This window comes from Rhipicephalus microplus, chromosome 7 (assembly GCF_043290135.1).
Source record: "Rhipicephalus microplus isolate Deutch F79 chromosome 7, USDA_Rmic, whole genome shotgun sequence".
NCBI lineage: Eukaryota > Metazoa > Arthropoda > Arachnida > Ixodida > Ixodidae > Rhipicephalus > Rhipicephalus microplus.
The window spans coordinates 149,199,579-149,226,509 of NC_134706.1; the positions used below are offsets into that span (position 1 = coordinate 149,199,579).

The 26,931-nt window shown below is 41.5% G+C and overlaps 1 long non-coding RNA gene across 2 annotated transcripts; it reads right to left on the minus strand.

Moving 5' to 3' along the window:
* Positions 1–284: 284 nt before the first annotated feature.
* Positions 285–22,644, minus strand: LOC142767669 (uncharacterized). Of its 2 annotated transcripts, XR_012885086.1 has the most exons (5): positions 22,201–22,644; positions 19,202–19,311; positions 15,471–15,680; positions 11,619–11,998; positions 285–11,357 (listed from the first exon to the last, which is right to left on the minus strand). It is a non-coding gene; the product is annotated as an uncharacterized LOC142767669 (long non-coding RNA). The 2 variants fall into 2 exon arrangements; XR_012885085.1 differs by having other exon boundaries at positions 285–11,998.
* Positions 22,645–26,931: the final 4,287 nt, after the last annotated feature.

A 26,931-nucleotide genomic window follows, 5' to 3' on the forward strand; every position in this document is an offset into this window, starting at 1 on the left:
TCCCAAAGAGTACAGGCATACTCCAAGATTGGACGAATACAAGTGAGGTAGGCCGTGCTTCTAAGGTTAGGATCTGCACATCTCAAATTCCTTTGAATATAATTCAACGCTATCGCGGCTTTGGAAACCACATAATCCACATGTGCATTCCAGGAACAATCATGCGACAGCAATACACCCAAATATTTGTACGAGTATTTTTTATCTAATTTATTTCCTCCTAGACAAAAATTTGCATCAAATATTTTTTTCTTCTTTGTAAAACACACATGAACGCACTTATTTGTGTTTAACTTCATTTGCCACTTAAGGCACCATTGATGAATACGTGCAAGATCAGCCTGCAATTCAAGGACATCATGTTCTTTCTGAATTTTTCTGTAGACTACGCAATCATCAGCAAAGAGCCGTATACTTGAGCTTATATCTTTGTTAATGTCCTTATAAAAATTATGAATAGCAGAGGCCCCAATACAGATCCCTGGGGGACGCCCGAAGTGACCTCTAGAAATTCCGACTTAGTACCATTCAGGACAACACATTGGCGGCGTTGTGACAGGTAATTCTCTATCCAATTAAAAATTCTCTCATCTATATTAAATATTCGTAATTTTTCGAGGAGCAGAGGATGCGAAACAGAGTCGAAAGCTTTACTGAAATCTAAAAAGATGCAGTCTGTTTGCCCACCTAGATCAATTTCGGATACTAGATCGTTGTAGAACTCGAGAAGTTGGGTCGTACAGGAAAAGCCCTTACGAAAACCGTGTTGAGTCTTTGTTAACAAATCGTAATCTAATAAATGCTTCATTAGAGCCTTATATATTACATGTTCAATGATTTTACATGATATCGAGGTAAGCGAAATAGGTCTATAATTCGTGACATCTTTTTTAGGACCTCCTTTGTGGATCGGGACTACATTTGCCACTTTCCAGTCTTGTGGCAACTGGCCAGTGCTTAGTGATTTTTCAAAGATCAGGTAAAGGTAGAGCGAAATGGGGTTAACGCACTGTTTTAAAACTCTTGGAGAGACACCGTCAGGGCCGATAGCTTTACTGTCGTCGAGATTCCTGAGCAAGGCCTCAATACCGCTGACACTAATTACAAGAGGTTCCATGAGAGGAACACTGCTACTTGTCAAGGATGAGCTCAATGCAGATTTAGGAAGAAAAACGGATTGGAAGTAGTTATTTAGGCACGTGGCTTTATCCGTATCATTGGAAAGAGTGCGTCCATCGAAAATAAGTTCATTTATTCCAACCGGATCAGACCCACATCCCTTTAGATATTGCCAGAAAGGTTTAGGATTTGTACTCATATTTTCATTCAATCGTTTAAAAAAATGCTGCTTTGCATTTACTGATTCTTCTTTATATTCACGTGTTAGCTCCTGTAGCTTCTTATAATGAACTTTACCTTTCATTTTTTTGTATTTTTTGAATACCCGTCTTCGTTTCTTAATTAGTTTCAGGATACTGTAAGTCACCCACGGTTTTTTACGTTTCTTAAGCTTAGCCGAATCCATACTTGGTATGTACTGCTCTGAGAGTTCGAGTATCTTATTTTTAAATGTGTTCCACAAATACTCTACACTGTGTTCCTCTACCAAGCATTCAAATACAGGCAAATAATCAAGAAGCCTTGCGGAAATTGACGGATAGTCGCCTTTGTCAAAAAAGAACAACTTTCTTCTGATACTCTTCGTGATTTTTTGAATTTTTGTTATAACGCCTGCTACTACAACCTGATGGTCACTAATGCCTGGAATGATATCAACGTTACTTACTAAATTAGGGGAGTTACAAAAGAGAAGATCAAGGGTATGCTTAAGTCTTGTGGGTTCTAAAACGTACTGTATCAACCCAAAAGTGTCAACAATGTTCTTCATTTCTAGGTTATTACGGCTGGCATGCAGCACCTCGCATGAGTGACTTCGCCATTTTAGATCGGGTAAATTAAAATCACCCGCTAATAATATCGTACGGTCAGACGCCTGTGAAACGATGTCACCTAATAATTGCAAAATACTGGAGTTCTCGGCGGGCGGTCGATAAAACGTCCCAGCTTCAAAAGAAAAATTGTTACTGACTGTAACAGTACTCCAGACACATTCGACAGCGTCATTACCGATATCAAGATTAGCGAATGAAAGGGACGAGTGAACTAACAAGAAAACACCACCCCCATGATTCGGCCTATCTTTACGGTAGGCAGTATAATTGTTTGGAAACACTTCATGATCAGAGATGGATGGGTTGAGCCAAGATTCTGTACCGAACACGACATCGGCCTTCACGGTATCAAGCAAGCCAGCGAATTCGTCTATTTTGTTTATTACACTTCGGCAATTCACTACTGCAATAATTAAATCACGATGAACGCAGATGGTACAATTTTTCTGTAATCGTTTAGACAAGGCAACGACTTCTTCCTTTTCATCATCCCAAGTAAATGCTCTGCCGTTTATAATCAGTTTATCGGCTTTTAGCTTAACCAGGTTTTTCTTATCCGCCCTTTTCGCTTTACCATATTCCCAAAGCTTATTTCGTACAGTGCGCGTTTCGAATGAATAGTCCTGCTCAATGCTGTACTGTGTACCTTTCAAATTCTTGGCTTTTTTAAGGACGACCTCTTTTTCCTTATCAGATGAAAAGTTCACAATAATTGGCCTTTTTTTCCGTTCATTAAAACGACCTACGCGATGTGCCCTTTGAACTGATGTCAGTTCGTATCCGAGTTGGGCAGTGCAGATGCCCTTAACGAGGGCCTCAGACTGTTCCCAAGTTTCATGCTGGTCATTATCGTCTATCCCGTAAAACACAAGGTTCATTCTACGGCTTCTGTTTTCGAGGTCGATATTTTTCTTTTGAAGAATTCGCATCTGATGAGTTAGATTCTTTATTACAGTGGCTTGCTCATGTACCAATTTCATGACGCTTTCTATATGGCCCTCGGTCATCTCTAGCTTGCTCTTTATTTCAGCTACGTTAGTATCACTGTTAGTTATCCTAGTATCAATATTCTCTAACTTACTCATAATAGTATCCTGCAACTTCTTCAAATAATCCATTTCACCTTTATCGAAAGGCCCAGGATTGAGCTCAATGTCTCCAGAAAGTAGTAGAAGAAGAGCAACATATAGCACTCGGTTCACAATAAAGCGAAAACGCTTCCCATTAACTCCAGTGCACACTCGCACCGTGGTGCTCGCGACACATGCCTTTGTGGGAGGAGCCGGCAACGCTAAAAGTGCTTTAGGAATTTCAAGCATACGAACAGCACTTACCTGCAAGAGCAGAAGTGTTTTGAGCTTCATGTCGGCAAGCGTGCCGGCTCCAATTCCCACGCAGCCAAGGTGTCGCGCAAATATATACGCCAGTTCTGGGTCACATGATGTTCCACACATGCAGCGACTGTCGCCGTCGTAATTGCTCACGCAAGCGGCCCAACAAGGATCGCAGCACTCCTCGTCCAGCGATGAAGATGCTCGAGCTGATGACGCTTTGCGTGATGTATCCGCAGATGGGATGGCAGAACACACGTGTACCGTATGCCCGCCCAAGGGCCAGTGATGGCCAAAGAGCACCAAACAAGAACCTTGAACTGAGTCAGGGTCAAACAGGGAGAGGTTAGACAGCGCTACTATTAAGTTTTGTTGGGCAAGATAGGGTGTATATACCAGGTACAAGTCAACCACTGCACATGCGCGCTGTTTTGCTGGTGCAATACCAAGCATTATCCCAGCGTATCTACGTCGAAACACGAGAGTGATGAGCTTGTGACTGACTGCACATTTGTGTGTGTGGTGGTATGTGTTTTTTTCCGCTTTTTCCACTCTTTTCTTTACCTCTTTCAATATCCCCCTCCCTCGTGTATGGCCGCAACAAGGCGTTCCTGGACTGGTTAACCGTCCTGCCTTTCCTTTTCTACAGTTTTTTCTCATCCTTTCTGACCGACGCTTTTTTTTGTTTGCTGGGGATTGTTAATGAGGGGGACTGATAAAAGATGACGCTTGGATGTGATTATGGAATGGCTCTGCAAGTTCCTCTATGGTGCGATCACGGTGCTCAAACAACGTGACAGGGTCAGAAAGACGAGCTTCGCTGCCACACAGCACAAAGTGCGGGGTTAATTTCTTCACAGGCATTTCTTTGAATGACTAGAGGTACTGCCTTAAGCATATGCCAAGGAAGGGACCTGTCTGCCCATGATACGCTCGTCCACAGGTCAACAGCATGCAAGGAGTAAGGTACAACGCACATAAAACGAAACTAACTTTCGTTTTAGGGTTGAAATTACGAGTTCCCCACCAAGCACCATATTTCCCGCCATGGCACATGGCTTGCCTGGTTTGTTTTTGGCTAAAAAAATAACCTTGAGCCTGAATTTATGGGAAGTCTTTTTCTCTGTGCGATAGAACACGCAAATATGGTACTACCACCAATATATTTTGTTCCTGCTTCTGCTGACGTAGTTGGCACGCTTTGTATATGCTTTCTAGGCACCTACATACAAACGGCCTCTTAACGGACTCGGGCAAGCCGGCATGTTTCAGCCGTAGTGCCTGCTCATTGAAGCTTCAAAGTCCTGTGCGAAGTCATCACACAACCTGGTAAAAGCCATATAGATTCCTAAATATACACTAAAGGGAACTGAGGCGCTCTTGCCTACGGTAGCTGCAATGCACGGCGCTTGAGCGAGCGTGGGAATGACGGGTAGTACATAAATTTGTCCAATCTTCGTACTTGTGGCTGGATGTGTGTTTGCGTGGCTTGAAGCTGTTTTGTCACGAAACGTACGTCAGCAATTGTTCAGATTGCATTTCACCACATAAGTGTTTTAGGCTTACCATTTTAAATAAGATAACGAAGTTTAAAATTGTTCATTCTTTTCTTCTAAAAAGTATAAAAGAGCAATAGACGAAGCCACAAGTGCGATTTGCCGCATAGAAATACAAAGACTATGCCAATACGTGTACTAATCATCATTTTTATGCTCACTGAACAATTTTAAGAAACTCTAGGGTAACAGCTGATTGCAGGCAAGAAAGGGCTATTCCTTTTTTATTACCTTTGATGGTAAAAAATATTATGCAATATGGGCTAGCTAGACCAAAGAGCGTACTTATAACATGTTTGGTTAGCTGGAAAATGCAGTAAATGTCCAGAAATGGTAGAGCAATTCCAACCAGCACCTCGTAAGTGAAACAGCAGCCTGCCACTCTCGCACTCAACGCTCCTAAAATGATCCATACACTAATTCTCCATAGTTGCTTATAGTTCTTGAGTACCGAACAATCATTCACATAGCGAAATACCTGAATAGACACTTTTTGCAAATTAAGCAACACATCACGGTCCAACGTGCTATAAAATATGCGCTCAGGGCGGAGGCAACCTTAGACCCGCTGCATACCACATATTTCTGAACACATATCTTGTCCCACAATGCAAGGAATGTGTGTTTCAGATACAAGGTGAACAACACCAGGAAAGACTCTACCAAGATTCCACAGCGCTTCCAAAAACAATCTCTTCGTTGTCATTGGTAACGCGGACCTTAATGCAATTCATCGAAAGATCACGCGGAAGGGAGTAAACTAGCTCTTCGATATAAATGTTTACATCAGGGCAAGCTAGAAAATGGATGGTGGATAAGAAATTAGTGCCTTCAGCAAAGTTACGTACAGAGAAATAATCAGGATTGTACAATAATAACGTTAGAGTTATTTCAAGAGAATCAATACCTGGGCTGATTGGTTGAGAGTCATGGTGATAAACGTTCGAAAGGCAACGAAAAACGCAGGACAAGTGCTAAATCTTTCATGCGCTTAAACAACAGCTATGCCATGCACAATAACGCTATTTACAGTAATATACTGGTGCCTTTTCCTACCACAATGTGGTTGGCCACTCAAGAGGGTCAGAGCTAATAGGTGTGTCATTGTCAAACTGGGTCTGTTTTCATGGTGGTATGATAAAGCCACCATCTTTGTAAGTCATTGTGTTGGGCACACATCACCGTAGTAAACCGGATACCGGGCAGATTATGATGACAAGCGTACACGTAGGAACGTGTATGAGATTCGATTCACTAACATGTTGACCCCGAAAGTACCAGTTTTGGGAAGACTTTTCTGGCACTGTGATTGCATGTTAAGATAACCGTAAGTCGACCAAGAAACGCGCGCTGTGCTCGAGTAGGAAGTCTTCGCGAAGTAATGATGTACATATTGGGAGTGCTCGCGCCAGAATCGAGATCAGATTCTCCACTCGAGTGCGTTGTCGGTATACAGACGACTCACTCTAGTGGAGAATTATGAATTGCTTCTAACCACCCTGGACACATTGATGATTGATTGATTTGTGGCGTTTAACGTCCCAAAACCACCATATGATTATGAGAGACGCCGTAGTGGAGGGCTCCGGAAATTTCGACCACCTTGGGTTCTTTACCGTGCACTCAAATCTGAGCACACGGCCCTACAACATTTCCGCCTGCATCAAAAACACAGCCGCCGAAGCCAGGATTTCATCCCGAGACCTGCGGGTCAGCAGCCGAGTACCTTAGCCACTAAACCACCGCGGCGGAGGGGGGGGGGGAAACCCTAGATACATTACCACAAGCTTAAATCTGAACATAAGCACGCTATTGTGCATTTCACCTCCTCTCGTGACGGGGACGATGCTGCCGAGAATCAAATCCATGCCACAGGTTCTCATCCGCGGGAGCACAGCCGCTAGGCCACCTAAAACTTACTGCCTATCTTTCAGATTTTTAAGTCACCTGATCTAAATCAGAACGTAACATGTGTAAAAAATAACTATGGTAGTTTATAGTCGACAAAATGTAATGAAAATACACTGAGTAAATGCAGAACAAAATGTTCTGCTCTCTCCTGTGTTTCACGCGTTGGAATAAAGGTGGAGCTGCCTCTGTTCGCCGAGTCTTATAAACGCAACCTCGTCAGCTTGCATAAGACGTGTTCGGTTAGCTCAGAGCTTCCAGACTGAAGCTTTAACCATAGCGTAATTGCACAAATATTCGCGCGACTCGTCGCTTCCTTCTCTCGGTCTCTTCCTTTTCTTTTGCTTCCTTTCATTCTGTTTAGACATGAGATGTTTCAATAAAGACGTGCCCAAGGTAACCGAAAGTCCTGCCACGTATTGTTCATAAAGCTATTCCTATCTGTCTATTCATTTACCGGCTCTGTTAGGCGTGTGTGCCACAGATAAAGAAACACACGCCTTCAGGCATGGCCAACGTCAGAAAGCAAACACCAAGGTTTTGGCAGTTCTTGAACATGTCCTGTGCCGTAGCATGATCTTAACAAGATCTGAGATCGAATCATAATCTGGTGTTTACCAAATGAAACACTTTGCAATATGACCTTTAAGACATAAGGACTTTGAACATTAGGATAGTGCCGCTGTCACAGCTTAAGTGCGAGTGTACTTGCACTTTGGTGGTGCGCTGCAAAATGAGAAAGGGTAGTGTACTTTGAAAACGATGGTGGTGGTATTTAGCTGGTTTGTAGCGCAATATGTATTTGTTACTTTTACACCCTGTCTCATAGTCAAACGGTGTTGTGTTCGGAGAAGTGGCACCAGTGGCACACGCCGCAGCTAATTAGTAGACAACGACTCTCATACATATGTGCAAATGTGCATTGAGTTTCCTATAGATATACTGGACAGAACTTTAGCACTAGTGTCTATTAGAGTTGCAACGCATTACGCTTCCACCAGCATGAGAATGATGGGTAGTGTACATATTTGCCTAGTCCCTACAAATATTCGTTCTTTTGAGTCCATTCGGCTCCGCGTGACCTGATTTTGCATTGATGCAATTAAAATTTCAGCAAAGGTTTGGCAGTTACGCTTGAATACCTTGAACTATTTAAGATCAAAAATTAAAATCAGGTCGCAAAGTTCAAGCTCGAAACAGTGGCTTCTCATACACTCATGGGCAGGCATCTCGATCATGAAAATAGAGCGTCTACTAGGTATATGTAAACTGGTTGCACCGCCCTCCTAAGTGACTAGAAGAACCCCCCCCCCACGCCTCGTGCGCACGCCTAAAGTTATTCAGGCATTCGTTGCAATACACCTGCTGGCGATGCGCAGTTTTTGTTTCTCTTCTTGCTCCTAAAAACTTCGCGGCAGACGCCACCAAGAAAACCAGGTATAGTGGCCTACCAAGTTTTGCATATACTGTCACAGTGGAGTTTCATCTCACAGAAAGGCACACAGTTGGCAGTTTCAAAGGCCGAAGCGTAGCTTTTGAGAGTCGGGATCCCACCTTCTTCCATGGAGTGGGCACCTGCTTTGAAGGTGGCGAAGCAGGTGTCACATTTCCCTGTCGTGTAAATCTGCTTCGAAGGCGGCGGCTACAGGACAGGTGTCGCGACAAAATTCGTCGTGCTCGCCTCTCAAGCTTCGAAGTTGTCATTCACGAGAAAATCTTACGATGCGCGGAGATATACCTCTCTACGAGCTCTTCCAAGCCTTTCGAACATCAGGTAGTCGTTGTAAAGGGCGTTTAAGTACGGAACATAAGTGAATGTGATGACGTACTTGAACTTTCGAATTCCTGGCAGCTTAGTGTTCTTGTGGGGTGTGGCAACAAAACGGTCTCCAAAAGATCGCCATCCATGGTGATCACCATCGAAGGTCGGCATCTGTAGCTTTGGTAGCTGAACTGATTTTTGACGGTGCTCTGTCGCCTGGCTTGCCGCGTCACTACAGTTCGGAAATCTGAGTTAGCCAGGCACGAGTTCAGTGGTTCGAGCCTGCGTTCTGACAGTCCTCTCACGTCCTTAAAGTCAGAACTTGGCGCGTGAGACCACGTAAAATTTTCTCGTTGTATTCCTGCGCCGCTACTGCTTCCTGATTTAGCTTCTTTGATATGTGGTTGCAAGAATGAGTTCATTTAGCTGCGACAGTCCTGCTTTCTAGTCTTTGGTGTAATTTATACGATGATCAATCTGAGAGGCATAGGCATCTTGTGGCTGTGGCAGGTCCACCAAAAGTGTGAGCGCTATCATGATTTCTGCGCTGCATGCACCACGCTTGCGTACCTGCGCCCTGGTAGCTCGTCCCTGGAGAAAGGTTTCCGGTTCGTTCCCGGGTTTGTGCGGTTAATGTAAGAAAGTAACGGTTCCGCAGACGTTAGATGGAGACTAGTCGTTCATTGCTCACGAAAGTCAAACAGCCCTTCCAGCACGTGGGCGTGCTTTCTCCAACATTCTCATCGCCGCGGTAGTTCCGCGCGCTTTTTGATGCTCCGTATCAGGGCATTTCGCAACAGGTGTCATTGTCTGTTAGTTTTTATTAATTAGTTGTCTGACAAAAAACGAAGCTTCAAATTTACCCTTCTGTCCTTCATAGTATCTAGGATATCATTCTGGCAGGCTTGATGCCTTGAGGTACTGTGCAAAAGGTTATTAGTCAGCGGCCAGCTCGTAAAAAAAAATCCCCCGCTAGGCGACGCCAACAGGCAGAAAAATATTGTGTTACACACTCGCCGCAATGGCTATTCCCAACGCTGAGTGCCCCTCTCATGTTTTGATTTATATACATAAAATAACAAAGGGATCACCACCGCTGTAGCTCAGTGGTAGAACACCGGACGCATTACTCGAAGGTCGCCGGTTTGGTCCCTGCTGGTGGAAAGTTATATTTTCGTCCAGTTTCCTTTATTCAAGTGATGTTATCTATACTTTTCTCTGCACAATTTTGTGTTAGTGCTTTTTATTATTGTGTCTAACAAGAAAAAGTGTCCCGAACTTTACCCTGCCTTCCTTCATCATTGCGACGCTTTCATTCTGGCAGCCGTATGCAAGGCATTATTGGCCAGCTGCCAGCTCCAAATGAAATCACGACGCAAAAGAGGCAAAAAAGAGTGCTCGACATCGACCCCGCAATCGATACTGGCGGCGCTGACTGACGCTACCATGTTTAATTGTACATACTTACCCCATAAAGTGTAAGGAAGGATGAACACCACTGTAGCTCAGTGCTAGAGCATCAGACGCCTTATTCTAAAGTCGCATGTTTGGTCCCTGTCAGTGATAAGTTATTGTTTCCTCCGCATTTATTTCTTCTTTCCTTCACATGTACATTACAATTACATTTATTACATCACCTGTAATTTCGCTCGCTGTAATGTCAGTTCTCTTTACTTATCTGTCTAATGAAAAAACAGCTCTTAAATTTATTCTTCCCAGTAAGCAATTGCTCTAAAAAGTAAGAGTCACGTTAACACAATGATTAACTTGGCAGTAACTACTTTAAGTTACGAGGTATAAATTGAGTGTTGCTACAAGCATTTACTATACCTCAAAGTTGGTAAACACACACTCTTTCTGAAAATGAGCACATAGTTACCACCGAGAGATGACATGACAGGCACTTCTGCAAAGCGCGTTACAAACACATTCTCTGTAGAATAATTGTAATATTTTTCGCGCATGTAGATGGTTAGCATGAAAAAGAAGACCCTTCAAGGTGCTCCTTAAGAGCGCAAAAATACGATATACACGCCACCGGATTATGCAGAGCATATACAAGCCAATGTCACGATGTGCACAGGCAACGTGAAAACCTAAATGCCACTACTATTAGACAACCAACACCATGGAGCTAAGTAAAGTTCAACAAAGCGCCTCGTTTTAATAATTAAGCCCAGAAGAACAACGCTGTTTAGGTCATGGCGCCACCCTACTGAAACGTTCCGCATATACGGATCCGTACATACGCAATTATTGGACTACGGAAAGCCTCATCATGCGGAAAGATGCGAACATCCGCAGCTTAAGGAAAGCGCCATATCATGCGAAAAGATGCGGATATCCGCAGCTTACGGAAAGCGCCATATCATGCGAAAAGATGCGGACATCCGCAACTTACGGGAAGCGCCATATCATGCTAAATTACCCGATAAGCAGCTTACGGAAATCAGCATAATGCAGAAACCGTGCATATATCTGCTGCATCTTGCAAAGATCAAATGGACATCCTAGATCTCAAGTAAAAGCAATTGACCATTCACGTTGTTTGCAAAAGCAAGTACTGTGTAGAAATATATCTGAATATTTCATTCTTAATATGTTGCATGAAGGTGAAATATGTTTGCTATCTGAAACAGCCTTGATGAGTAAACAAAGGCTTGAAAGAAACATGTGTTAAGAAGCTACTTAATGAGGGATTGAATCATCGGCATCTTTCTAATTGTCGTGATGCGGAAGCAAAATTACTTTTCCAATAAAATACATTACAAAACTACAAAATTAACATGCTAGCGATCATAAATGGTGGTTACATTGCAACACATTAATGCAGTGTTCTATGCAAGACCTAAAGAACTTGATTGATTGATTGATATGTGGGGTTTAACGTCCCAAAACCACCATATGATTATGAGAGACGCCGTAGTGGAGGGCTCCGGAAATTTCGACCACCTGGGGTTCTTTAACGTGCACCCAAATCTGAGCACACGGGCCTACAACATTTCCGCCTCCATCAGAAATGCAGCCGCCGCCGCCGGGATTGGAACCCGCGACCTGCGGGTCAGCAGCCGAGTACCTTAGCCACTAGACCACCGCGGCGGGGCAAGACCTAAAGAACTTATAAAGTTATTATAATCAATAGAGAAGCATTAATATACACACCAGCCCTGCTACAATCAATATGTTTTTTTATTTGTGTGTATGCTGCAGCTGTGAATAGTGACATTGCAGTGTTGATCGTACACAAATGAGGTGACCGCACCGCGATTTCACGAGCTCCACCTAAGACACAGGATGGTGGCACAATGTAACAGCAATTTTAGAACGAAATGTTTAAACATAAATAATAATCATAGCACTGTGAAAGTGTGGCGCTGTGTTTATCTCATGAATGCCTTGTGGAGATCGGCGAAATGCTGCTTGAGGTTCCGACACCACTGTAAATTTGGAAGGTCACTGCCATAGAACTTATGTGTCCTTCATAGGCACCTGGAGATGAAAATAATTGGCACAAATAATGTCAGAGACACATGTTAGCACATTAGTTCACATGCACAAGAAATATAACACACAGAATGAAACTGAAAATGTAAGGCACACAATCCTTTATGTTATGCATATGTGAATAATAGAAGGCATGAGTGTATAAATTAGTTCTGCCACATCAAAGAAAACAGCATGCTTATCACAGTGAAAATAACTAGTTTGTCACGATTTTGAATGGTAGAGATAATCGATTAATATGTCCTTATGAAATTATGATTTAAATGCATCCTGCACAGTAAAACTTTAGAAACTGCAAGTGAAAGCTCTCAATGTACATTTAATAGTGTGTGCATGTACATCTGCTGCCTTTATACTATACAGTTTTTGCACAAAATTGGCATCTTGAACAATTTTGAGAGTTAAACCTATGCAATTTATGAAGGTTAAAATCACCATGAAAGCAAGCAGGACAAGGCAGGTGCCAATAAAACTCTGTGCAAGCCAGATAACTATAACCGAACTGCACACATATAGGGGAGCAAGAGTACCAGAAATTCGGCTGCCGACCTGCAGGTCGCGGTATCAAACTCCGGCTCTATTTCCGATGGAGGCAAGAATGCTGTAGGCACATGTGCTCAAATTTGGGTGTACGGTTAAAGAACCCCAAGTGGTCGAAGTTTCCAGTTCCCTCCACTACGGCGTCTCTCATAATCATATCGTGGTTTTCGGACGCGAAACCCCACATATAAATCAAGAATAACAGAAATAAACTGCCAACAGAAAAGTTGGGTGCATTTGCTATCTGTAAGTGCTTACACCTTACTACATACAGCATGCTCATTCCATTTTAAATACCAATATTGAAAATAACTGCTCTATTAGGAATATAAAAGGTAAGGTAGAACTGAACGACTCTACAAAAAGTGACCCTATTATGACATCACGTTTTCTTATAACAAAATTGACTAAGACTCTGAAATATCATTATGCAAGAAAACATCTTCAAAAGAACAATCAAGTTTGAAGTCATATATTTTTAATGTGGTTACTATGACTATAACCAAGAAATCGACCTCAACATGGCTAATATTAGTTTTTAAGGCCTATGTTCACTAGACAATCAACTATAACACAAAAAGCACGGCGTTCAGGCAAAGCACCACACAAAAAAAAAAGAAAGCAGTCCTCTTTGTTATTACCTACAATGCCTTTAAAATGGTATTTTACCTCTACTTCCCGCTTTTTATCAAAGTAACTGGTGTGAAACAAGTTAGCTGAAAATGCACTGTGCTTCCAAAACCTGTTGGTTGAATCTGAATTTTTAAAAAATGGTGAAGCTTGCACTAAATTAGGCTCCACAAGCCTTGGAACAGCGAGACTGCATGGCTCTTAGGACTACTTTGGTTACTTGTGTTTTGTTTCTGGGCCTAAGCATAAAGACAAGGACTTCACTGAATTGCTGCTAACAAACAAATGCTTTCAAAATTGCCCGAGCGTCAAAGGATGCTCAGACATTTGTTGTTTTTCGCACTGGGCTATTCTACACCAAACATACAAACCATACTGCCTGGCGACCATCACAGATGTATAGTTTAAAAAATGATGGTAATTTACTCTTCTGAAAATAGCTACTTGCAGAAATGTTTTGAAGAGAAAAAAGTAGTGGTCACGTGGGTACCTTCAGAATTTCGCAGAATGTCGTGCGGGTGTTATTTGTGAGAAAAATTTCAAAGTACCGCTTTTTCTTGGCATATCAAATTTGATCTTCATAATAAGTAAAGGTGCTTCTTAAAGTATTTGAAGCCGAGTAACATTAGTGCAATTTTTTCGCTACATAGGCTTTGAAGAATTCAGCCAAACTGTTTATCGTTTGCATTTCTTGTATGGCAATACTGCACTTTGTATGAATATTTGAGCCACAAATACTCACTGCACAGAAGTTATATTTCACGAAAAAAATATAGTTAGGTCCAGATTACAAATATCACTATATAATCATTTTTGTCCACATTGAGATGCAACTTGAGCGCTGTTTGTCTAATTGAAAATTACTTTTATGTGTAAGTTGAAAGCAAATAAACAGTTCTTGTTCTATGGCAAGTGTTATCATTACAATTTTTGTTTAAATGAGGAAAATGATTTTTTAAGTCTCCTATTGAGGGCCATGGAGAACTTCGGAACGGAAGCTGTCGTATATCAAATGCAGAAAACAGCCATCATAAGAAAACTTCAAAAATTCATTTCTACTTTAAGACAAAGTGTAATCATATATCTTGCCATATAAAGAGAACTGCTTCCTTGCTTTTGATGTGGCAAAAAAATTGCACTAATATTAATGAGCTTCATGCACTACACACAATCACCTTTACTTAATACCTAGACCGAATTTGGTGTAGAAGAGGCAGTATTTTCGAAACACTTTTTACTTTTTACAAACAACACCCAGACGACATCCTGGGAAGTCCAGAAGGCACCAACGTGGCCTAATATTTTGTTCTCTGCGATATATTTTAGCATTTTGCTGTTTTCAATACAGTAACCGAGCACAATATTTTTTTTTCTAAACACATTTAGTACGGTTGGCAAAATGGCTGGGATGTTTGATGTGTAATTGCTTCACTGCCAGCATTTATTCTTCCGAAGCTCAAGTTATCACCTCTCTGTTACTGCCTCCCTCACATACAATGCCTGCATAGGAAAGAAAAAGAAAGGCAGGTCCGACAAAGTTCGCAAGGCAAGATATTTTCATGTTGGATAAATTCATTACCATAAACAGCAGCAAAATAACATTCATTTTGAGTAGTCCAAGACACAAGCTATATACCAACATACTAAGAGCCAAGCACAAACTTTTCATTTGAACATGTGTGGTGATAGACAGGAAGCACTTATTGCAAGACTGATCAGTCTGTAATTAACTGAATGAAGTACAATGCACTGTTCAATCCAACACCACATAGGCATCTTTGCTATAGCAAAGCCATGTGTCTTTGATTCATGCACTAGATGGGACAATGCAAATGTAACAAAAAAGGTGAAAAAAGAAAACAAAGGAAAAAAAGAAGAAAAGGGGGGATGCAAAGTAGGAGCAGTGTAGCAGTACTTTTACTTTGCATCCCCCTTTTCTTTCTTCTTTTTTTTCTTCTTTTCTATCATTCATCTTTTTCTTCCTTCCCTTACCCCCAACCTCCGACAGGAGAACACTTTGTATCAGCGCAACCTAACTAAAAAAGAAGCAGTTATAGAAAAACCTAATGCAGGTAATCTTCCCCGACACATCTGTACATTTAGAGAGGTGACGTAGCTTCTGTGATTGTGGCAGTAACTCCAACAGGACCAGTGCAAAAATTGGCACTACCTGGCTAAACAAATGTCCAAACATGCCTGCCCGACTCCCTCTAGCCATCCCGGCTGAATCTGACACATGATTTCTTAACTGCTGGCTGGACCAAAACAAAACCACTGAAGCACTCACAGTACACAGCGTGAAGTTCCTCTGGAGTGGTCAACTTCGTCTTCTGCGTTGAAAGAGCAGCAGAGTGTACTGATAAGGCACTCCTTGCAATGGTTTTCAATGCCACACAGTGACCATGATGTTCCTGTCGAAGAGAGCTTCGGGAACTTAGAGGGTGCTTGCTCTTTTCTGGGGGCTGCTGCCGCTCCTCGTTTTCTGCTCAAGGTCAACCTGCACAAAGTTGTAGACGAGGCTTTAAGAGTTGTATATAATGATATGCAAATTTTCGCTGAACACACATTTCCTCGTGGCACACTGAGGAATTTCTTATAAAACTTAAGGCCTCACTTATGCAAACATTTACAATCAATCCGAAGATGCACTCGACTCTAAAGGAGCAAGTTTGTTATGTAGTGTATATAAAGAAAGGTCATTCAGCTCAACCACAACTACAGTTGCACACTAAAACGACATTTTACACGATCCTGTTTATTTACATGGTCCATTTTATTTATTTACACGGTCCATTTTACACGGTCCTGTTTTACACGATCTGGTCTGCATGAACTCTTGAACCGGGCACCATATAGGTTGAAAGACACACACAGACTTTGAGACAAACCTAGTTTCCCGTGGAGCATCCTCTTGCACTATAACAACACATATTAATCTAGTTAGTTGGTCAGAACGAGGTGAAAACAGCTCGCACTTGAAAAGCACGGGCAGAAGGAATGACGCCTGCACCCTGTGCTTTCTGTACATTCTCGTTGAGGGTGCAGTTTTCATCTTATCCTTATGCTATTTCGCATTTATAACATTGTTCGCTGCATAATCTTTGTGGTATTGAAGTGTGTGAGACCGTCGTGTGTATCCCATGTAATTTATAAAAATAGAATACAAGATAGCTTGATTCAAAAATAACAAAGTGCATCCAGCGCCATGTCCTGTAGCCATTCTTTAGCCAAGTGGCAGAATGATTTATTCTTCAAAACATATCTTACTTGTAACCACTACAAGAGCTAACTCGTACACCAGCACATTCTCTATGCCTCTTCAGATTATAAGGTACCTTTTTTACACCAGAAAATCTTTAAGAAAAATAGAAGTGTTGTATTTGAGAAGAACGAAAAGTAGAAAGAAAAAAAGATATTGATTCATTTCTGGGGTTTAACGTCCAAAACCACCATATGATCATGAGAGACGCCGTAGTGGAGGGCTCCGGAAATTTAGACCACCTGGGGTTCTTTAACGTGCACCCAAATCTGAGTACACGGGCCTACAACATTTCCGCCTCCATCGGAAATGCAGCCGCCACAGCCAGGATTCGAATCAGCGACCTGCGGGTCAGCAGCCGAGTACCTTAGCCACTAGACCACCGTGGCGGGGCAGGAAAAAAAAGTTAACCTGCCCTGTACAGGGACCGAGCCTGCGAACTTCGAATAACATGTCCGATGCTCTATCAACTGAGCTACCATGGCGGCTATCCCTCTTCCATTTTGTACGTTATGTATGTGCATTTATACATCGAAGAGTCAGTCAGCGCTGCCTGTTACCATTATGGCGAGTGTGGGACACCTTTTTTTGCCTACTGGCAATTACATTACGATTGCAATTACGTTACGATTACTTCCAATATCCCTATACTTCTTTGGCAGCATTATGCATCTGTCCGTTCTTAGAAAATCTGCTAGTCACAGGAGGAGGCAATAGTTCGCCCTCCCACCTAATTGCATGTACTTGAACACATGCACAACTGATCAAAAAAAACAAGTCACACACCGCTAAGATTACTGAGATTCACTGTTTCAGATTCATGAGTAAAGGAAAGAACTATAAATTTAAGGGTTTGTTGTCTTTGTAGAACACATTATAATGAGAACTAGCAGAAAATGATGCCAAACAAACTATAGGGGATGTGATCGAAAGTAACTTTAACAAAATTGTGAAAAGAAAAGTGAACAAAAACGTAACTTGGCAACGTTTTTTGACAATTGAATTGACATTACTATTATAACATCCCTTTATTTTACTGGGTAATGTTGTCGGGTAATTCTCATTATTAGAGTGGTGAGTAGGCTGACAAAGAAAGTATATGGCATTGATACTTCTTTTGAACACCTAAAAGTTTGAGGAACTTAAAAGAGTGGAAGCTACTTTGAGTAGACCAGAATATTTAGTTGGAGCGAAAAAAAAGGTACACACATTTTTACCAGGCTTTTTAACCTATTTTGAGGCATAAAAGTGTATGCTGCCAGTAATGTTAAGTACCATTACTTTTGTCACACTATGCAGTGTAGCAGGTTTAGTTAGAGTGGTGATAGTGAAGGATTAATCAAGCACGCCACCAACTGCGTTCACATCAATGGTCGCGTATTTTAAAAATAAACCTGCTGTATAGTAAAAAAAATTTTAGAGCATTTATGATTTTATCCAAATCAAGTTAAACCGACTGGGTAAGCAAACCATTTGCATAAAATCAAAAGGCATAAAGTGATTCATGTATTATAACTATGTGAACAATTTCAGCAATGCAGGGCAAAGTGACAACAGTTCTATTAAAAACCCCTCTCATTATAACATGCATGAAAAGCACCACTCCAGAATATTTTATAGTGCATGTAATATCGAGACTACTAGACTGTCTATTGACCTTTTAGAAGAAGGGTATCTCCTTCACATTCAAGGGGCAACCACTAAGCCTTTTCCTGAGCTTTTCTGTGAATATTTCCTGAATTTCAGATATCATTAGGATTGATTTAGAGTAAACAGATTTTGCTGGCGCATTGAAACCTAGTTCTGTATGTAACTGCAATTATGGGTGCCAAACCATCTCCAAATAATTTTCAACATTTAACTTATTTTTTAACTGCAGCAGCACAACTAGCTATGGGTGCCCAAAAAGTAGCTAGAAACAATACCTTTACCTCTTTGAGCCTTTTGGAAGTGTTCAGCTTCTCAGTGCTGACCTTACAACATTTTTTTAAATACGTGTTTGTGTGCCCACTGCCCTTGCTCCTTGTACAGTGAGGAGGAGAACATGGCAAGAAGAGACAAGAAAGAAGCATAGCGAAAAAAAGCGAAATAAGCGAGGACCTCTTTCGTATCGTACAATGTGTGTAACATTACTATTGCGACAACATATAGACAAATTATCAAGGCTATGTATCCATTGTAGAGTCATACACAGCTGCAACACCACGACTAAATTTCAACCTTGTGGTGGTTCAGGATCCCTTTATAGTGGCAAGCTTATGATATCTGATTTGTTTGGCACATACTAAGACGCAGTGAACTGTGATATGGTAATCTCATTTAGAATGCACGTCATGTGGCTTCATTGTATATGTGGCCACAAGTAACTCTGGTTGCAAAGCAATATGGCAGAGCCTAAACAGACGTCACCGACCGCTCCAATCTGAACTTGCCTTTGCTACTTGCCCATTATCATCCCAGCAAAAAATTAATAATTGAATCTGCTACAGATAAGTGCTAGCTTTTGCTAAGGACCAAGTATGAAGGATGTTTTGTCATTATTGAGATCAGTTATTTGTTCAAGAACACTTCCTGTCAAACACAAATACATTGCTGTCGAAGCATCAAGACTCAAATATAAAGCAAAAAGAAGTGCCTCTTTAAAAATTACAGGCCACAAGGCAAGATAAATATTTGATATACTTGGGATGTAAGGCACGCACAAGAGGTGCTGCCATATTATACTTTTCCTTGTGTTGAAACCTGCTTGCTTTACTCACCCAACACATCTGTAAAGATGCCGTGAAAACACCAAGGAGCTGATGCAGCAAGGTTGAACACATGTCCAGGGATTCCACCACTCCTAAGCAGCCCTACAGCCTCCACAGTCCTGCAACCATTTGTAAGATAAATGTAGTTCTACCCAAAGTTCTTGGTTTACGGACACACATGCAAGACGCATAACCACTCTATAGGAAGTTTGCATGATAATGCGCTGGGTAGCAAAACGGATGCCAATATCAAGTATCCCGGCCTGCCGCTTCTTTCTTTCCGTTCTTAATTAATCAATCCATGGTTATTAAATGTTCCCTCAATGTGAAGTGTACTGGCAGTCCGGTGAAGAATTGCAATGTATTTAGAACACAGTCCAATTCATGGCAAGTAAGCATGCAATAGCGTTTTGTCAGCTCTTCGAGAAAAGAGCATGAAGTTTAGCTAAAACCCATGTTTTTTATAAACACCATTCAATTTGATATAAAAGTTGTGAGCATTATGTAAAGGAACACGGATTCATGTTTAATCAATGATTTCTTATAATGTACTGATATGAATGCAACTAACGGAATATGAAACGATAAATTTTGCTCGAGAATTTAGAGTTATGAACACTATCGCACTTGCCTGCTGCATCTTGTCCAAAACAGCGGCAAGATAGGCTAGTTTGTGTAGGTGAGTAGTATGAGCAGTGCAAAGTAACAACAAAAAACACCAGTAACAACAGTATGGGGCAAGCACAGACTGCCAACTGTATAATTTATTACACAAAAGTTCGCCTGAATATCAGTCAGACAACTTGTGCAAATGAAGGTCCAGTTGGGCATGAACAAGTTACGAAATCAACAATGCCTGCTTTCACTAACAGAACCCTCATTCACATAAAGTATGCAGCGATAGGCCCCTACCGAGGTACGTCACAGCATGATGTCACTGGCACATGTAAAAGGTGTGGCTGGAAAAACACTCCCGCTGGTGGCTCAGCCCGCTACAGTCGTGCGGTGTTTGGGGCAAGTTTTAATTTTTCAAAACTTACACTTCACGTTACAATGTCGACATTAGCTGTAGTATGTGTCAGCAAACATCGAGCTGTGTGGTAAACTGTGTGGTAAAATATTTGCCACGCTGTCTGTGTATCTTGAAGAAGTGAACACACGTGGTGGCCTGTGCGAGCAACAGTGGCATAGTCTTCAAAAATGTGCACTGTTGATTGCGGCATGTAGTGTGCATTGAAAGGTATTGAGAATATCGGTTCATTTGAGAATACTGAGTGTGGTGTGTGCAGTGTCATTAACAATGTGTCTTGTTTGCGAAGACTAGCACTCATGGCAGGGACCGGTCGATGAAAAAACTTGATTCGACATTTTAGTCAAGGTAAATATGCAATTGACGTGACCATCTGCGAGTGGGGACATCTCGGTGTTTGCGCTCTGTGCAGAAAAAATTGCAAGGTCACCGGGCTGGAAGATACCATTTGCTGAAGCTGCATGTATGAATCGCCCCGACGAGTACGCAAGCTCAATAAAGGTATAACTCGTTTTATCGAAGGCCTCATATTTCTTCATGTAATAAGCAGAGATTCTTGTTTCACATATACTCAGTACCTTTACCGCTCGATATTCATGAAGTGACAATGCAAACAACAAATTTGTGTGGTAGGTCCTAAGGGAGCAATGTAAATATGCAAATAAGTTGTAGGTGTCAGATGCAGCGATGTAACTGCACAAAAGATTACGTATATATTAGGCTACAGGTTTGGAATCGCATACATCTCAGTGATCTATCAGGAACGTCACAAACAACTTCCTTGCCAACCAGCCATTGCACAGAGGGAGGAAATGGCTGGCACGGTGCTCGAAGTGACGTCACACTATTTGCAAACATAGAGAGGTTTCTTACTTAGGCAACATTTTGCAATATATATTTTTTAGATGCAAGACTGTACTCATCCACAATGATCATACTGATGTCTTTTGTTGTTACTTTGCGCTGTGAGTTACTAGGCATTTAGTCGCCATGATCTTTAAAAGCTAATTTCAGTGTTTTCTCTCATATTGCTAACAACTGTGTTGTTGCATAAATTGGACAAAAAAGCAACACAGAAAGGCTGTCACAATAAATACACCAACATGGGTATTCGCCTGCAAACGAAAGTCGGCACTGGTCCTGTCATTACCCGTCTTCCTTCTCTCTTTCCCTTGTTTGTGCTGAAACAGCCAAACACCTGATGAGTTAGATGAGAAATATTAACGCATCAAAACTATAAGTGCTTGCATCAGCAACTACACAACAGCGTGATAACCGCACCCCTGCCACACAGCAGCGAAACATATTTTGAACATGCTGGCAGTGTATTATTTTTTAAAAAGCAACTCTGGCAGATTACAAAATCTCACATTGTGCATGCAAGTTTTCTTCAAAGTCAGGCGTACAATGTAGGTGCTGGCCGGTACATTATTAGTTAGAAGCAAAGGCGTCTTGCAGGTACACATGCAAATTGCACGAACGCCTTTCTCTCTCTCTACACTAGGCACACACATTATATCTTTCAACAAGCACACGCCACTGTTTAGGGGCATAATAACGCTCTACCGTGCACGTATGCTAATCAACCCACTTAGGCGGTTGGCTAGGTGAATCAAGCCAAGTTACAAATTGTATCGCCCGCGAACGTAAACAAAATGCTGCTTTGCATCAAATGGCACTGCAGGCTTCGTTTAATCAACAACGGAGCAAGCGCCGTGTGCGTCTTCCTCACTACATTGCACATATGAAAAAATCGATCACCATACACATGCATGTTGCCGCAGTTGTCTCGAATTAGCTCCAGTAAGGCCGCGCCGATGCGCCGTGGCTCTGCTGGCGTTAGCGTTGTCAAAGCGTATCGGCAACCGCACTCGCAAAGGCTCGTAAGGTTGCCGTTTCACGACGCCTCGTTCGAGTGCAGCAACACACACTTGCACTGAGTGGCATACTTGGTCTACATAAAAAGTGTCCCCCTTACCTTTAGTTTCTTTCACACTGTCCTGAGCGAAGTGACCACAGGCGTCAGCCGTCACCTCGGAGTCCTTCGAGCGCCCGCCCAACCCGCCGATTCCTTGGACGACTTGCACTTGATCCGCACTCGGACAACCGCGGGAATAGGGCAAATCTTAGCACATCACACGAACGAGGAACGGCGCTTCCTTGCGTAAATTTACATTTCGTGCTCTCGTGTGTAGCAGCGCGAACACATGAGACACGCACCGAAACGGCATGCCCACAGAAACAAAGAAGACAAACAACATGTGGCTTTAGCTGTGAATGGATTTGACTTGGATATCTGTGTGAGAAAAATAAAAAAAACATCTGTCGCTGCTATAAACTGAAAAAAATGTATGTTATCTGGCAAAATAACTTTAAAAGTGATAAACGGTTATTCAAAAATCAAGTTACAACTTATGAATATTTTCGCAGGTCTTTGTTTTGTTTTTGTTCTAGCAGACGACAGCCTCCTGCTGCTTCTACGACAGACGTAGTGCGGTTTCACGTTCGGTGCGTGTCGTCGACGCAAAGCTCTACAGTAGTGATATCAGAGTTATCAATTCTCAATGAATCATAGGATGGCTACAAAGCAGTAATATTTTGACATAGTGCAGTGCGCAATCTTTCAAGGTATGACATTTCTTTGCTCTGAAGCAAATCGAAGCAAGTCGGCCGGCGCAATCAGCTGATGTCGCCGCTACGCGAGGCATGGTCGTGCGCAATAGCGTCGCGCCCCGCGCTCGATTTGTCATCAAGCGATAGAGCTACTAAGTGGAATACAGCTAGATGCAGGGATTAATGGCGTATCACTCTAATTCCCTGTGGTGGCCGACTCAATCGTAAGGGAGCCCCGGGAAACAACCTTCAACTGCTCAAGCTTGTGTGTGGGTGTAAAAATACTTGTTTTCATCCGCGGCGGGGCAGCAACCTATAGTTGAAAGACATGCGAAAAGCATGTGACGTATATACAATCCCAAAACATATTCACACAACAATAGATACGATCGCATATCGTACATAAATATGCCAACACATAGCGTGTAAAAAGCAAATTTATATACGTAACTTAAACTCACATATTACCTTCAGCGCGAATAGCTTAGCAAGCTGACGCACTCAGTTCACGTACGCGAGTACAACTAAGTGGCGCAGGTTCGAGTCCCGCCAAGTTTAATTTTTTTTGTTTTTTTTTCAACGTTTTTATTGTAGTGCTATCTTTTCTGATGCCTTAGGTTCTAAAACAAAATAAAAGCAATATTGCGTTCAAGTACGTATGTGGGACTGTGTTTTTTGCGCAACAGTTATTAGTATAATTATTTTCATTATTAATTTTTTATTTATTTCATAATATAACAAAATTAAGGACTAAGGGGAACAATGGGTCTGCTTGATTGTGAAGGGACTCGAGAAGTGAGAAAACTGAAACCAAAAAATTTATTTGAGAAAAAACTGAGCATTTCACAGCCGGACCAGTTTCTTCAAGGGTAGGCCCTAGGTATGCGCGAGACTTGCTATATGACTCATCTCAAGCTGTGGCAGTTGAGGGAAGGCAATATCACCGAGAAGCAGTTCCAAAATATATTTTGGTTGATGTTTTTTAATTTCTCCAAAATAAGGGCTGCACAATTGTGATCGAGCCAAACCAAGAATTGCGGGCACGAAGTCATCAGACAGAAAATGAATAATGTTGATTGTTTGAAAAATTGCCCTTAATAAAAGGAAGAGTTATGGAGTGATACGTAGCTTAACTCGCAGTAGGAATTTTATATATACATATACATAGTTTAAAATGGACAATGTTGCACACACAGACATTGGTTAAATTTTTTTTTGCAGCACAGTTGAAGCATCTATGTAGAACTGAAGCATCGAGAGAAGCTCATGCGTCCTCACTTTATTGCGCTTTACATAGCTTGTATGCGTCCATGCAGCCATGGTATGATATATTTTAAAGCATTTGTTTAACCTATAATCTTCTTATTCATTAAAGCTGGCCCATAAGTTGTGTCTTATGTAGCACTACAATTGAAGCATGGTGGTCTGAAACAATGCTTTTGAAAATCTCAAAACGACCCAGCCCTATACACGACCATCCGTGCATCAGTGATAAGCACCATTATGTGTTTGTACATATCAGTTGTGCTCTCATACTTAATTATTTTTCTGCCCACTCCCTCTGCTCCTACCTCGTTTCTGTGGTGAAGCTGTGGCAAGTTGTGTATAGCTGTATTTATATTGTAGGAGCACATACTATCAATAAAAAATTATTTTTAGGCTAGATGCGATTAGTTTTCATAAATTTTCATTTCTTTTGTCGGTGCTCATGAGAGCTAAGCTCATGGTCGATATTTTAAAATGACATTTCTCTTTGCCAATGTTAATGAGAACAGTTTCGTTAATATTGACAAGTTCATTCACATTGAATTTAGTTCTCATTATTATTGTTTCTACCAAAAACGCGCCCTTGAAGTTATGCTTTTTTTGCTTGATTTGTTTTTGTGTGACAGCATGCAAGTAAAATGACAGTTATTGTCATTCCTTGTGAATGACACATTTTCCGTGTGACAGACTTTAGCACCTGGTCATCTGCAGAAGTTGTATTCATTCTGGAAAAGGGCGAACAGCGGTGACTGACAACACAGACTAGGCTGCGTTATTCTGTTGTACTATATATGTCACTGTGCATTCATTTATAACTTTATAGAGCTCGTATTTCCTGCTTAAAATGTGACAACAACATTAGAGTTTCCACATTTTTGCAACAATCCACATGCCTTTCATACACTATTGCACATTTTCGTAAGCACCTTACAAAATCTGTATATTTCCGTAAGACCTTACATTCTGTATTTTCCTTATGAAAGCTTCTGTACACTCCATACACTTTCCATATCCTCCCATATCTTCCATAATGAACTCTCCGAATGCTCCATAAGTTTCCTTATCTTTCCAAATTTTCCATAAAACCCACTCCATCCACGCCATAAAACTTCTTTATCCTTCCATATACTTCATAAAAAGCGTTCCATATATGCCATACATTTTCCTTATCTTTCTGTATACTCCATAAAAAGCTTTCCGTATACGCCATACAATTTCCTTATCCTTCATATACTCCATAAGAAGCTTTCCGCAAATGCCATACAACTTACGTATATTTCCATAAAACTCCATATGTTTTCCGTATGTAGCATAAGGAAATGTTACGGAGTCCATATATTTTCCGTAAAAATTCATACGGAACTTTTCAGTAGGGCAGTGCTGTAGTGGCCCATGGACCACGCCTCTGCGAAAGCCACGCCAGTTTGCAGTATACTATAATGAGATAATTAACGAAGATAGGGTTCATAAAGACGAAGCTATATAGGGGAGAGGGTTAATCCACCATGAGGAAAGAAACGAATGAAACGTGGGATAATGGGCATAGCGCATTGGAGTCAATGCACCGCTTCAGTGAAGGTCGTTGTCTCGAGTATAAGTGGGATTATTTTCAGGGCACTGTATCCTACACTGAAGAAGAATTATGTCGAAGACTGTTAGGAAGTCACGCTACTCGTAAAAACGGGGACTAGATAAGTGGCATGCGGCACAGTCTCCTCCCGTATAACTGAGTTATATGGGAAACTACGTTTATACGGGAGAAAGCTCTTTTTTATTTTCTTTGATAGAAATGTTTCATTTCATTAGAAACAGGGCGACAAAGATAAAAACTTTTCTTCTTTCTACGTTTTAGCAGATGTTTTCTTTCGTGTGCTTCGGACGGGACACTAGAGTGAAACACTGTGCAAAATTAATAAATTAGTCATATGAAAGCTCTTTCTCCCCACAATGTGTCATCATGAAAAGATAAAATAAATGTCGCGGTTGAGATTCCAATAACTTGTAGGGAACTTCAACGATCTTCTTGTAAAGAGGAGCGTGAAAATAGTTTGGAAGAACGCAGTACACAGAAAGCGCTCCCCAAACCTAAAGATAAAAAGGCTGCCCGGCCATCTTTAGAACTATGTGCATATTACCAGCAATTCGTTGGAAAATTTTCACGGATCGCTTAACCGCTAACGAGGCTCACCAAGGAAGACACACCCTTTATTTGGCTAGGTGAACAGGAAGAGTAGTTGAATGAAATACGGAAGCGTCTTCATATTCACCCAGTTCCTGCTCATTTTGACTAGGAAGCGGAAACGGATCTCCACACCAATGCGAGAAGTTTAGGGTTCGCAGCCATATCATTCAGTAGCAAAATGGGTAAGAACGAATAATTGTGTATGCTATAGTCTAACTCTTTCGAAAGCTCAGGTGAACTACTCAGCGACAGAAAAAGAATGCCTAGCAGTTAAATAGACTATCAACAAGTTTCGGCCATATTTATATGGTAGACCTTTTAAAGCCACTAGTGACCACCATTTATTTTGCTGGCTCGCTAATCTCGAGGACACGTCTGGAAGGCTTGCAAGGTGAAGCCTACGGTTACAAGAATACGACGTAATGGTCGTATATAAACACGGTTGCAAGCACAGTGATGCTGATTGCTTGTGTCAAGCGCCAATTGAACCAACAATCTCAACTTCCGCAGAAGATGGGCAAGACTTTTCTTTTCTTGGAGGAGTGACGACATCACAAATGGCGCATCATCAGCAATCTGTCCCAGAACTACTTATACTGATGAATTACCTAAAATGCCACTGTGTTGACGATACACAAGTCTTTCATG